Source organism: Gorilla gorilla, chromosome 5 (assembly GCF_029281585.2).
Source record: "Gorilla gorilla gorilla isolate KB3781 chromosome 5, NHGRI_mGorGor1-v2.1_pri, whole genome shotgun sequence".
Lineage (NCBI taxonomy): Eukaryota > Metazoa > Chordata > Mammalia > Primates > Hominidae > Gorilla > Gorilla gorilla.
In genome coordinates, this window is record NC_073229.2 from 157,330,588 (window position 1) to 157,345,207 (window position 14,620).

Here is a 14,620-nt window from a genome sequence, read left to right on the forward strand (position 1 = left end):
TCAAAGGCATACTTATCGGTGGCTGAGGAGGAAAAGCTGTGGCAAAGGCTATTTTTTAACTGGAACATGCCCCGTGTTGTGCCGCACTCATCCAGGGGCGCTGGAAGATTGATGGTTGGACATGTGGAGGGAACTGCCACTGATTGAAATCAGACAACTGCAAGCTGTGCAGGAGAGCCAGGGGAACCCATTTTAACCACAGCCCTCCAGTCTTAGCACATTTGGACAGGGCTCAGAGGAGCTGGGCAAACACTAGGAGGCCAAGGGCAGAAGGAGGGGCCGGGAAAGGCTGACGGATGTACACTTCTCTGTGTCTCTAACTCATCTGTGCCTTTTAAAAAAAGCACCGGGCAAGACAGAACACTCCTTGCCAATGATCAGCCATGGGCCTTGGAATTGGAAATGAAAAATAATCAGTCCGCTTGCACAAGCAGAGAAAAGAGATAAAAATGATAAAGCCTGCTGTTTCACTGACCAAAACCCCTGATGCTACTGTCCCTGAATTTTGGGCAGGATTCTTTTATTTGCTTTTCAACAGGCAGGGGCCAGGGAGGAAGCCATGGGATATTGTCAGTGTGTTACTTAGTACCCATCACCAGGATTGTAGCCAGAGTTCAGTGTTGTTAACAATTGTGCAGCTATGCACTTGAACTGAGACATTTTTATTTCATTAGGGGTGTCGGTTTACAGCCATTAGCTAAGCAGATTGGCCAGGACCAAAAGGCTTTTTTTTTTTTTTTTCTTAAATGTGTTATCGCCAGATCTCTCTTCTATTATTCAGGTCTTTAAAAAAGAGAGAAAGGGAGGGAGGACGGCTTTAAGTACAATTATGTTTTGTGACTTGTCTCTATCCTCTGGCCCGAACAGTCTAAAGTAGGTTTTATTAGAAATCATTATTTAGATTCCAGCCCAGGAGCATTATCGATCGCCTGTGTATAATGGTTCCCAGATCACAGAAAGTAGCAGAGAGGGTCTCTGCTGGGCCGACATAATGTCAGTGACAATTCATTTTTTGCCAGTTAGGATGCTGGTTTAATATCCTGAAAAAGGCACTTAACACCACCCTTTCATAACATCTGTCAGGGCCCGTCCAGTGGCTTGTTTCTCACACTGTGGGCTCCCAGGCAGTTTAGGGCCTTTCTCTGAAACATGCTTCTCTCAGAGGCCTCCGAATTCCTCAGACATTCAACCAGCCCCAGCCCCGGGGCCCAACACTCGCAGACCAGCTGTTACAACTTTCCAGGACGCTCCTAAATTTTCTAAATGTGTGCCATATAAAAATAAAATTGAGGACGGTGAGTGTTCAGGAGCCCTGTGTGTGAAGAATATAACTCATCCGGCGGCTTGGGCCCATTATTTCCACATTCTTCTGCAGCTCTCAGTTTCATCTCGGGCCTCAGAGCAGTTCAGCAGGAAGCTCAAGGCCTGAGATTTGGGTCAAGTGATCATTTTTTTTTTTTTTTTTTTTTACTTTTTCTGCCTTACTTTTCTTTTAAAGTCCCCCTTTTATTTGGAAACTTTTTTTAAAATACAAAAATATTGAAAGAAAAGTAGAAGGTACTCTACACCTGAATTTAACACTTGTTAAAATTTTGTCTCTGCTGTAGTTTGTTCTTTCAGGCACACTCACATACACACTCAACACACTCACACGTTCTCATCCATGCTCACACACACGGTCATGCTCACACACTCACACATTACCACACACACTCACACGCTCACACTTGCGTGCAAAATCACATTCACATATTCTTCTTACACATACTCTTGAACTCTCTCTCACACAAACAGACATACCCATACAGTTTTTTCTGGACCATTTAAAAATAAGTGGCAGACATCCTGACACTTTATCACTAAGTACCATACAACATACAGCATTTCCTAAGAACCATACAACAATACTTCATCACACCTAAGAAAATTAGCAATAATTTTGTGATATAATCTATGATTTATTTCATATTCATATATCCCCACTTGAGCCCAATAGGTTTTTATAACTATTTTTCCCCTAATCCACAATCTAGTCAAGATGCATTCATTGCATTTGGTTGGTCTTCGTGGGTTGTGTTTTTTTGCATGTTTTTTTTTAATGTTGCCTTTTTAAAACTCCAGGTTAGTTGTCTTATAGAATGTTCCTTCATTTTATTTTTGTAAGCTCTGTAAATGAAATATCACATACAGTAAAGTACTCAAATATTAAGAGAACTATTCCAAGATTTCCTTTAACGAAGTAAAATAGACTTGTGTAACTTCTACCTAGACTGGGACATGGAATATTACCTGTATCCATAAGCATCACTCAAGCCTCCTCCCAGCCATTGCTGTCAGCAAAAAATAACACTATTCTGACTTTTATCATATAGTAGACACTTAGGAAATATTAGTTGAATGAATATATTATCAAAGTTTTCATTATCTCCTGATGTGAATTTGGGCAAATTATACCACTTTAATGACCTGTCTTGTCTTATAAAATAAAATGTTAATGGACACTTTTTTAAAATCACTTCCTATTAAAAATAACTATATATTCTATGACAGTTATAGTAAATATTAGCTATTATTAACATCAGTTTTATGTTTGAACAACTGTTTCTTTGCATGTTTCTATTTTGCAGTTCTCTTTACTCACTGTTTCATTTAGCATTAGTATTGAATAATAAGTTATCTCTGATAAAAGTAATAAACGTATGTCAGAAAATATATTCACTATAATATTTTAAACACATGCATTTTTATATCCTTAAAAACAAGGTATTTATTATAAAATGGGTACAGAATAAATTTCGTATTAAATCACAGTAGTGATCCTACTGCTTCAGTATAAACTGCAGATCCCTGTTTTCTGCAAGTGTTTCAAATACATTGTAATGTGTGGCTATTATGTGAGTTATGGAAACATCTACTGCTTCTCAGTAGTATTTAACTTCTAAGTTTGTTTGGATAGTTTGAATACTTTTTATCGTTTTATGCTTTATTTCTCTTCTCTTGCTCATATAATAAATTACTAAATGGACTAAATCATTATGTAATAACGAAAAAATTGTTAGGCAGAACAATTGAAAACAGGTTCTTCGTGAATAAGCAATGAAAGAACACATCGTACAGCCACAGACTTCATCTGAAGTCATCTCTCTGATGATTTATTTTTGCCAAGAAGTAAAGAATTACTTGTGTCTTTCAAAAGCAATATTCTACACTCATTTTAGTTGTTGAATCTCTGTGTTCATAACATATAGGAAGACATAAAAGGACATTTTATGCTAAAATTTTAATATTAGAGATAACATGACTGTTAAATATCCATTTTCTATTTATACTGCATATATAATGAATTTCTATCTGATTGATTTTGACTACAGAGGGATGGTAGTTATCTCTGTATTGTGGCTCTTTAATACTCTGACAAATATTATTAGTGTTCTGACTCTGAATATAATTGTATTTTGGAAGCCAGCTTGTAACGCAAAGAGAAAAATTCACAGTTGGCTTAGATTGACTCAGTCTTTGTTTGAATGCTACAAATTATAGTATCTAAGATTTGGACAAGAGGAATCATTTTGATGGACAAAAATGACAGGGTTCAAATAAAATTGGGCAGATATTAGGATTTGATGTCACATTTTTAGAGAGAGAGTTATGAAATATGTAAAGCCCTAAGAAAGTAGGGCTTACCATCTCATTTATGGAATGTCTAATCAACCAATTAGGGAGTTTAACCAATTTCCAACTTAAACCCAGTGGCACATGCCTGTAGTCCCAGCTACTCTAGAGGCTGAGGCAGGGGGAATCACATAGGTCAAGCCTGCAGTGAGCTGTGATTGTACCACTGCACTCCAGCCTGAGCAACAGAGCAAGACCCTGTCTCAAAAAGAAAAAAAAAATCAATGTTTCACAAACACACTCTGCTTTTCTTCATGTATTCTTTTCATCTGGAGCATGACTTTTCTAAATGCCAACCATAGAAATCCTCCATAATCCCATGGAAATTTATCTCAAACACTCCTTCTCTCTTAGATATTTTCAGATTCTTTTTTTCAGACATAATTTCCCTCTTCTTTAAACCTGTATAGCAGTTTCTAACTCTCTCATTACAGAAATCAAATTATGCCATATAGCACAATAGCTTGTTTATTTGTCTTATTTTTACATTGAATGGAAGCTCAGGTAGTGGGTCTCACACTTAGGAATGCATAACAATTGCTAGTAAGAGGTTAAACTACACTACGTATTCCCAGGTCACATCTTCAGAAATTCTTTTTTTTTTTCTCTTTTTTTTGAGATGGAGTCTCACTCTGTCGCCCAGGCTGGTGTGCGGTGGTGTGATATCGGCTCACTGCAACCTCCGCCTCCTGGGTTTAAGCAACTCTCCTGCATCAGCCTCCTGAGCAGCTGGGATTACAAGCGCCTGCCACCATGCCTAGCTAATTTTTGTATTTTTAATAAAGACGGGGTTTCACCGTGTTGGTCAGGCTGGTCTCAAACTCCTAGTCTCAAGTGATCCACCTGCCGCAGGCCCCCAAAGTGCTGGAATTACAGGCATGAGCCACCGCTCCCGGCCCCTTAGAAATTCTTATTTAATAACCTGGGTGATTGGAAGGTTATTGACATACACATAAGGCTGTAGATGGTCCTAAAATCATACTTTGAAAAACACTCTCTCAAACCAGAAATCTTGTGTCTTTCTCACTGCACTCTGCATCCCTAGCACCACCTTGCATATCATAAATGCTCAGTGTGTAGTGAATAATTGGGTCAACACTGGTGCTTGACTAATCAGTCACCTATCTGCAGTATAACAAACTTCAAGGGTTTACTCCCCACCTGTTGTCTACAATTCCTCAAACCTTTTCAAAGCTCTCAGTGAAACTCTATTGAGAAACCACCAGCAGAGACAGTTCTTTTCCAGCCTTCTTTCTTACCATGCTATTGCTATTCCCTCTCTAATGCTATTCCCATAGAAGCAAAGTACTTCCAAATCTGTTTGGTCTCATCCATGAAATAAGTTGAAAATTTCTCACAGTGAGAAACACTTGACTTTGTTACCATGCCAAAGTTCTTTGAATTAATCATGCTGTCCACAGGTTGGAGTAGTTCCATCAGTTTGAATTTTACAGTTATTTAAAGCTGAGCAGACAAGCATTGCTCAGCTCTGGAAAAGGAACTCACAGACTCTCTGAGGCATAATCAATTGGATTAGGAGTCTCTTTTCTGAAGCTGATTTTGTAACTTTGTCCCTTCTGAATTTTCCCAGTCATTTTGCCTTTCAAGCTCACTTAAAGAGAAGGTTCCTTTCTCACATGACTCAATAGATGAAAATAATTATGATGCAATTAACAGCAAATTTAATTGTAAACATTATATTTCTGTGCCAAATATAAACATGAAAAATTATAGATTTATTTTGCTTTCAGATTCCTTAAAGAGCAACAAAATTGTTCTCTTTGATTTAAACTAATGCTAAATACAATGCTGTGTTGTTCTTTGATATCACTAAGGCTTAGTGTGAGAATGTTTTCATTAAGGTAGAAAGCAATAAAGAACAAAATTTGAAAAAGTGTGGCCTGATTGTATTACTACCTCTTTATCCTCTAGCAGCCCTTTCAATTAAGAAAGAAAAGCCATTTTACAAAGTCAAAGTGGAAAAACCAGGAAGCAGGAAATATTTTTAAAGTATTGTATTGTTTTTAAAAAATACCTAAAGAAAATGTGGCAAAATGAATAAAAATTTAATTATACCACCACTGTTGGTTTTAAGTCAATTTTATGCCCTTATGAGAAGTTTTATAGTCATTTTTCCACCTAAAAACTCTGGCAATATAATAATCAAATAAATTTGTTTTAAGTTCAGTAACAGGGGAGGTAGGACACTTGAGATGTTTGAACATCAAGATCTCACTGGGCTCAAAGAGAGGTACAAATAATCTAGGTGATGATGCCTGTGGAATAATTTATTGATGGAAAGTGTGATATAAACCTGTTTCTCCTTTCTATGAGAGATGCTTAGAAGGTTTCTGCAATAATTTCTATCTTCAGAACATATTTAGAACAGTCACAATAGTTGGCTCTGATGTACCATGATTTCATACACACAGTTTATTTTTCTGCCTTATTAGTCTTGAGATCAAACATTCAACAACAACAACAAAAAAAGATTGAATTCTGCTGCCTGCCTGGAAGAAAGTCAAAGCAGAATAGCTGCCCTCAAAGGCTCATGATCTAATGGAGAAGACTAAAAGGTAAACAAATTCGGTCTACGAAAAGTGTAAGCAGAGTAGCTAAAACAGTGTGCCTTGGGATTACAGAAAAGGCAGGCCCTCACTGCTTGGTGAATCGGCGAGGAAACGACAAGAGTGATTTGAACTGAATCTCAAAGGATAAGCACGTGTCTGTCTGTTATGTAAGCGAGGTAGAGGCTTGAAACCCAGGAAAAAGCAATGTTTGCCCAGTGAGCAGGCTTTAAAAGTTATGACTTTTTAGGGGGCTCCACGTTGTTCCACGTCATGGGAACAGTAGATGTATGTGGAGAAATTACAAGAGACCACATCATCAAAAACGTTGTATGACATGCCAGGGAGCTGACTTTTTTCTCAGATCATGGAGGCTTTGAAGAATTTTAATCACGGAAGTGACATGATTCTATTTATTATTTTTTAAAACAGTTTTATTGAGATATTATTGGCATACAATAGATTATTTTTTACATGGAATTCTATAAATCCATATAACCACAATCATGATAATGAACATATCCATCACTCCCCTAAGTTTCCTTGAGGCTCTTTATAATCCTTTCCCCTTCTCTCTCTCCCACAATCAAACCCAGGAAACCACTGAACCACTGATCTGCTTTCTGTTGCTGTAGATTAATGAACATTTCCTAGAATTTTACATGAGTGGAATCAGATAGTATGTATATATGTATCAATATTACCAGCTTCTTTAGTTTAGCACACATCACAAAATATTAATATTTTGAGACTTGTCAGTGTTATGTGTATCAATGTTCCATTCTCTTTTGTTGCTGAGTAGTGCTGTCTTATATGGTTACACCACAATTTGTTTATCTATTTGCTTGTTGATGAACATGGGAGTTGTTTCCAGTTTTTAGCTATTACAAGCAAAGCTGCAATGAATGTTCATGCATAAGTCTTTGCGTAGACATGTGCTTTCTTTGTCTTAGGTATATACCTAGACATGAAATGGCTGGATCATGTGATAGGTCATGTTTAACTTTTTAAAATATTGTCAAACAGTTTTCTAAAGTGGTTATACTATTTTACATTTGCACCAATAGTGTATGAGAGTCCCAGTCTCTCTACATCCTCGTCAGCACTTGGTGTGATTAGACTTTTAAACTTTAGCAGTCTTAATAGGTGTGTAGTGCTATTCATCGTGGTTTCAATGTGCATCTCCCTACTGATTGCTGATTTTGAGCATCTTTTCATGTGCTTATTTACTACCTGTATAACTTCTTTGATGATATGTCTGTTTAAATCTTTTGTCAGTTTTTAAAGTGGGTTTTCTAAAATTTTCTTATTGCTACTTTTTTTAGAGTTATTTAGAAATTCTTGATACACATCTTTTGTCAGCTATATGACATATAAATATTTTTCTCCCAGTATGAGGCTTCTTTTGTGAAAAATAAATGTTTTTAATTTTGAAGTTCAATTTATCCAGTTTTTCTTTTATGAATCATGCTTTTGGTATAATTTCTAATAAACTTTTGCCTAACCTAAGGTCAAAAAATTTTTCTGTTTCACATTTATAGTTTTAGGTTTTATATTTATGTGTGTGATCCATTTTAAATTAACTTTTGTGTGTTGTGCCAGGTATAAATAGGAGTTCATTTTTAAAACTATATTGATATTAAATTGACCCAGCACTATTTGTTGAAAATATTATCCCTTCTCTACTGAATTGTTCTTGTCACTTTATCAGAAATCAATATTCCAACCTCACAGAAATCTAATGAATGCTCTGTTCAGCAACAGCACAATACACGTTCTTCTTAAGTGCACACAACATTTTTCAGGATAGACCACACGTTAGGCAATGAGACAAGTTTCAATAAGTTTACAAAGATTAAAACCATGCAAAGTACCTTTTCCAACCACAATGGAATGAAACTAGAAGTTAATCACTGAAGGAAATATGGAAAATTCACAAATATGTAGAAATTAAATAACACTCTCAAATAACCAATGATTCAAAGAAGAAATCACAACGGAAATTAGAAAATGCTTGAGAGAAATTAAAACAAAAATGCAACATACCAAAATTTATGGGATGCAGCTAAGCAGTGATTGTAGAGATATTTATAGCTATAAATGCCTATATATAAAAAGAAGATCTCAAATTAATAACCTAACTTTGCACCTTAAGGAGCTAGAAAAAGAAGAACAAACTAAACCCAAAAGTAGCAGTAGAAAAGAAATCATTGCCCAGAATATTCTGAAAAAGAAAAAACAGAAGAGGCAGCCTGCTCTTTGATCCCCAGCATACTGGATATGTTATACACTTAAAATAATGGCATCATCATAAGGAAATGTTATTGTAGGGTCAAAATAATAATAGATGTGTAGCTGTTAAGTACGGAATAAAGTTGACATTTGTATGTCATTTATTATGAAAGAAACTATGACTTTGGAGAACATCCATTTAACAGAACTTGACCTCAGAATTCTACACGTGGTGTTTCCATAGGACAGATGTTTGCTCTGAGATTGTAGCTTATTACATAATGTACCAATGGGGAAACTATTCATTTCAACAGTACGTGGCCAGTGTTTTTCACCATAAAATTCTGTCAGAGAAACAAGAAGTCCCTGAAATATACTTTTATTTGTGCATTAAAGGATAGATTGGAAGTTTTAAGGAGAAATTACAAGGCTTAATTCAGGTAGGTTATTTTTTAAATACAGGCAAAGAAATTGGTTGACTTTCAATCTCATGAGTTTAAGAAATTGTGATTGTACCAAAAGTACTTTGAATTAACATAAAGATGAAAAGTCCTAGACATCTGTGGGATATGGGGAAATCTGAGTAAAATCCAATTTTGTGTGTATATGGAATGATTTTTTACTGTTCAGTTTCTGGGAAGAAAAAGGCAACTTCTATTATGGCTGATATGCTGAAGAAGCTAAGTGATTATCCTAAATGAAACTGCCAGGAAAATCATTATGAGTTGTTATCATGTGCTATAAACTGTAGATAAATTTAAAACATACAGACATGAAAAAAGGATGAAGTTACATAACAAGTAAACAAAAATCAGATCTTTTAATTTTTCTATATACAGTCTCATTCATACAGCAGACAATGCCTAGTTATAAGTGTAACAAACTAGCTCCGCACTTTCCTCCACACCTCATTCATTGGTGGGGCTCAAAGCATCTTCAGCCACAGGGCTGGCTGTCCAGAGACATGGGCAAGAAAGGAAAAGAATCAAGACAGCAGAGGTAAGTTGGAGGAAGGTTGTGCAGACAGGATCACAAACAGAGAATAGAACCAAAAGAGATGACTTCAAACACTGTCATGGAGAAGGGAAACTTTCTTTAAAGAGAACCATGAAGAACAAGGGTACCTGAGCAATAAAGCAATGAAGATTCTAGAATTCCCTGTTATCCCAAATCTTTTGTTTTTTTTAAACTCTAATTCCTTTGTAGATTTCTTAAAGTCTTTCCCATTGACTTTCTTAAATTAAAACATGATTATCTTTTGGAAATGGATTCCTATATATTTAATTTTGCCTTCTTAGCTCCCAATTCGGTGTTTTACAAGTAGTAAAGACCTAATAATTGAGTGCTTGGTGACATCCAATTTAAATGATATGTAAATATTGTAGCAGTCAAATATATCCTTGAAGTATCTGACTACGATACAACTCCTGGACATTATTGCTAGATGAATAGTCATAACTACCTGTTGCCCGGTATTAAGAATTTCTGAAGAGTCCCCGAGTTTCAGCCTGTGAGATTATGAATGCCATTCTTTGCAAGCGGTTTTTTTCTCTTATAAAATCTACACTATTGAGACATGACTTTGCAATCAGTGCACAGATTGGGCCTTCTGTAAGTGCAGCCAGGGGTTAGTGGTATCTGAGTGCTTTCTGGGGCACACCTTTCAATGCTCTGCTGCATCCACTAGGCATAGATTGCTGCATGCATTATATGGACAAAATGCATTCAAAAGTTTCTTTAATATTTTGTGACATTAAAAGTTGATGTCATTTGGCTGTGTCCCCACCCAAATCTCATCTTGAATTGTAGTTCCCATAATTCCCACGTGTTGTGAGCGGGACCTAGTGGGAGAAAATTGAATCATGGGGGCAGGTCTTTCTCATACTGTTCTTGTGATGGTAAATAAGTCTCACAAGATCTGATGGTTTTAGAAAGGGGAGATCCCCCACACATGTTCTCCTGCCTGCTGCCATGTAAGACATGACTTTGTTTCTTTTTTTTTCTTTTATTATTATACTTTAAGTTTTAGGGTACACGTGCACATTGTGCAGGTTAGTTACATATGTATACATGTGCCACACTGGTGCGCTGCACCCACTAACTTGTCATCTAGCATTAGGTATATCTCCCAATGCTATCCCTCCCCCCTCCCCCAACCCCACAACAGTCCCCAGAGTGTGATGTTCCCCTTCCTGTGTCCATGTGATCTCATTGTTCAATTCCCACCTATGAGTGAGAATATGCGGTGTTTGGTTTTTTGTTCTTGTGATAGTTTACTGAGAATGATGATTTCCAATTTCATCCATGTCCCTACAAAGGACATGAACTCATCATTTTTATGGCTGCATAGTATTCCATGGTGTATATGTGCCACATTTTCTTAATCCAGTCTATCATTGATGGACATTTGGGTTGGTTTCAAGTCTTTGCTATTGTGAATAGTGCCACAATAAACATACATGTCCGTGTGTCTTTATAGCAGCATGATTTATGGTCCTTTGGGTATATACCCAGTAATGGGATGGCTGGGTCAAATGGTATTTCTAGTTCTAGATCCCTGAGGAATCGCCACACTGACTTCCACAAAGGTTGAACTAGTTTACAGTCCCACCAACAGTGTAAAAGTGTTCCTATTTCTCCACATCCTCTCCAGCACCTGTTGTTTCCTGACTTTTTAATGATTGCCATTCTAACTGGTGTGAGATGGTATCTCATTGTGGTTTTGATTTGCATTTCTCTAATGACCAGTGATGATGAGCATTTTTTCATGTGTTTTTTGGCTGCATAAATGTCTTCTTTTGAGAAGTGTCTGTTCATGTCCTTCACCCACTTTTTGATGGGGTTGTTTGTTTTTTTCTTGTAAATTTGTCTGAGTTCATTGTAGATTCTGGATATTAGCCCTTTGTCAGATGAGTAGGTTGCAAAAATTTTCTCCCATTTTGTAGGTTGCCTGTTCACTCTGATGGTAGTTTCTTTTGCTATACAGAAGCTCTTTAGTTCAATTAGATCCCATTTGTCAATTTTGTCTTTTGTTGCCATTGCTTTTGGTGTTTTAGACATGAAGTCCTTGCCCATGCCTATGTCCTGAATGGTATTGCCTAGGTTTTCTTCTAGGGTTTTTATGGTTTTAGGTCTAACGTTTAAGTCTTTAATCCATCTTGAATTAATTTTTGTATAAGGTGTAAGGAAGGGATCCAGTTTCAGCTTTCTGCATATGGCTAGCCAGTTGTCCCAGCACCATTTATTAAATAGGGAATCCTTTCCCCACTGCTTGTTTTTCTCAGGTTTGTCGAAGATCAGATAGTTATAGATATGCGGCGTTATTTCTGAGGGCTCTGTTCTGTTCCATTGATCTATATCTCTGTTTTGGTACCAGTACCATGCTGTTTTGGTTACTGTAGCCTTGTAGTATAGTTTGAAGTCAGGTAGCGTGATGCCTCCAGCTTTGTTCTTTTGGCTTAGGATTGACTTGGCGATGCGGGCTCTTTCTTGGTTCCATATGAACTTTAAAGTAGTTTTTTCCAGTTCTGTGAAGAAAGTCATTGGTAGCTTGATGGGGATGGCATTGAATATGTAAATTACCTTGGGAAGTATGGCCATTTTCACGATATTGATTCTTCCTACCCATGAGCATGGAATGTTCTTCCATTTGTTTGTATCCTCTTTTATTTCCTTGAGCAGTTGTTTGTAGTTCTCCTTGAAGAGGTCCTTCACATCCCTTGTAAGTTGGATTCCTAGGTATTTTATTCTCTTTGAAGCAATTGTGAATGGGAGTTCACTCATGATTTGGCTCTCTGTTTGTCTGTTGTTGGTGTATAAGAATGCTTGTGATTTTTGTACATTGATTTTGTATCCTGAGACTTTGCTGAAGTTGCTTATCAGCTTAAGGAGATTTTGGGCTGAGACAATGGGGTTTTCAAAATATACAATCATGTCATCTGCAAACAGGGACAATTTGACTTCCTCTTTTTCTAATTGAATACCCTTTGTTTCTTTCTCCTGCCTGATTGCCCTGGCCAGAACTTCCAACACTATGTTGAATAGGAGTGGTGAGAGAGGGCATCCCTGTCTTGTGCCAGTTTTCAAAGGGAATGCTTCCAGTTTTTGCCCATTCAGTATGATATTGGCTGTGGGTTTGTCATAGATAGCTCTTATTATTTTGAAATACGTCCCATCAATACCTAATTTATTGAGAGTTTTTAGCATGAAGGGTTGTTGAATTTTGTCAAAGGCCTTTTCTGCATCTATTGAGATAATCATGTGGTTTTTGTCTTTGGCTCTGTTTATATGCTGGATTACATTTATTGATTTGCATATATTGAACCAGCCTTGCATCCCAGGGATGAAGCCCACTTGATCATGGTGGAAAAGCTTTTTGATGTGCTGCTGGATTCGTTTTGCCAGTATTTTATTGAGGATTTTTGCATCAAGGTTCATCAAGGATATTGGTCTAAAATTCTCTTTTTTGGTTGTGTCTCTGCCAGGCTTTGGTATCAGAATGATGCTGGCCTCATAAAATGAGTTAGGGAGGATTCCCTCTTTTTCTATTGATTGGAATAGTTTCAGAAGGAATGGTACCAGTTCCTCCTTGTACCTCTGGTAGAATTCGGCTGTGAATCCATCCGGTCCTGGACACTTTTTGGTTGGTAAGCTATTGATTATTGCCACAATTTCAGATCCTGTTATTGGTCTATTCAGAGATTCAACTTCTTCCTGGTTTAGTCTTGGGAGAGTGTATGTCTTGAGGAATTTATCCATTTCTTCTAGATTTTCTAGTTTATTTGTGTAGAGGTGTTTGTAGTATTCTCTGATGGTAGTTTGTATTTCTGTGGGATCGGTGGTGATATCCCCTTTATCATTTTTATTGCATATATTTGATTCTTCTCTCTTTTTTTCTTTATTAGTCTTGCTAGCAGTTTATCTATTTTGTTGATCCTTTCAAAAACCCAGCTCCTGGATTCATTAATTTTTTGAAGGGTTTTTTGTGTCTCTATTTCCTTCAGTTCTGCTCTGATTTTAGTTATTTCTTGCCTTCTGCTAGCTTTTGAATGTATCTGCTCTTGCTTTTCTAGTTCTTTTAATTGTGATGTTAGGGTGTCAGTTTTGGATCTTTCCTGCTTTCTCTTGTGGGCATTTAGTGCTATAAATTTCCCTCTACACACTGCTTTGAATGCGTCCCAGAGATTCTGGTATGTTGTGTCTTTGTTCTCATTGGTTTCAAAGAACATCTTTATTTCTGCCTTCATTTCGTTATGTACCCAGTAGTCATTCAGGAGCAGGTTGTTCAGTTTCCATGTAGTTGAGCAGTTTTGAGTGAGATTCTTAATCCTGAGTTCGATTGCACTGTGGTCTGAGAGATAGTTTGTTATAATTTCTGTTCTTTTACATTTGCTGAGGAGAGCTTTACTTCCAAGTATGTGGTCAATTTTGGAATAGGTGTGGTGCTGAAAAAAATGTATATTCTGTTGATTTGGGGTGGAGAGTTCTGTAGATGTCTATTAGGTCCACTTGGTGCAGAGCTGAGTTCAATTCCTGGGTATCCTTGTTGACTTTCTGTCTCGTTGGTCTGTCTAATGTTGACAGTGGGGTGTTAAAGTCTCCCATTATTAATGTGTGGGAGTCTAAGTCTCTTTGTAGGTCACTCAGGACTTGCTTTATGAATCTGGGTGCTCCTGTATTGGGTGCATATATATTTAGGATAGTTAGCTCTTCTTGTTGAATTGATCCCTTTACCATTATGTAATGGCCTTCTTTGTCTCTTTTGATCTTTGTTGGTTTAAAGTCTGTTTTATCCGAGACTAGGATTGCAACCCCTGCCTTTTTTTGTTTTCCATTTGCTTGGTAGATCTTCCTCCATCCTTTTATTTTGAGCCTATGTGTCTCTGCACGTGAGATGGGTTTCCTGAATACAGCACACTGATGGGTCTTGACTCTTTATCCAATTTGCCAGTCTGTATCTTTTAATTGGAGCATTTAGTCCATTTACATTTAAAGTTAATATTGTTATGTGTGAATTTGATCCTGTCATTATGATGTTAGCTGGTTATTTTGCTCATTAGTTGATGCAGTTTCTTCCTAGTCTCGATGGTCTTTACATTTTGGCATGATTTTGCAGCGGCTGGTACTGGTTGTTCCTTTCCATGTTTAGC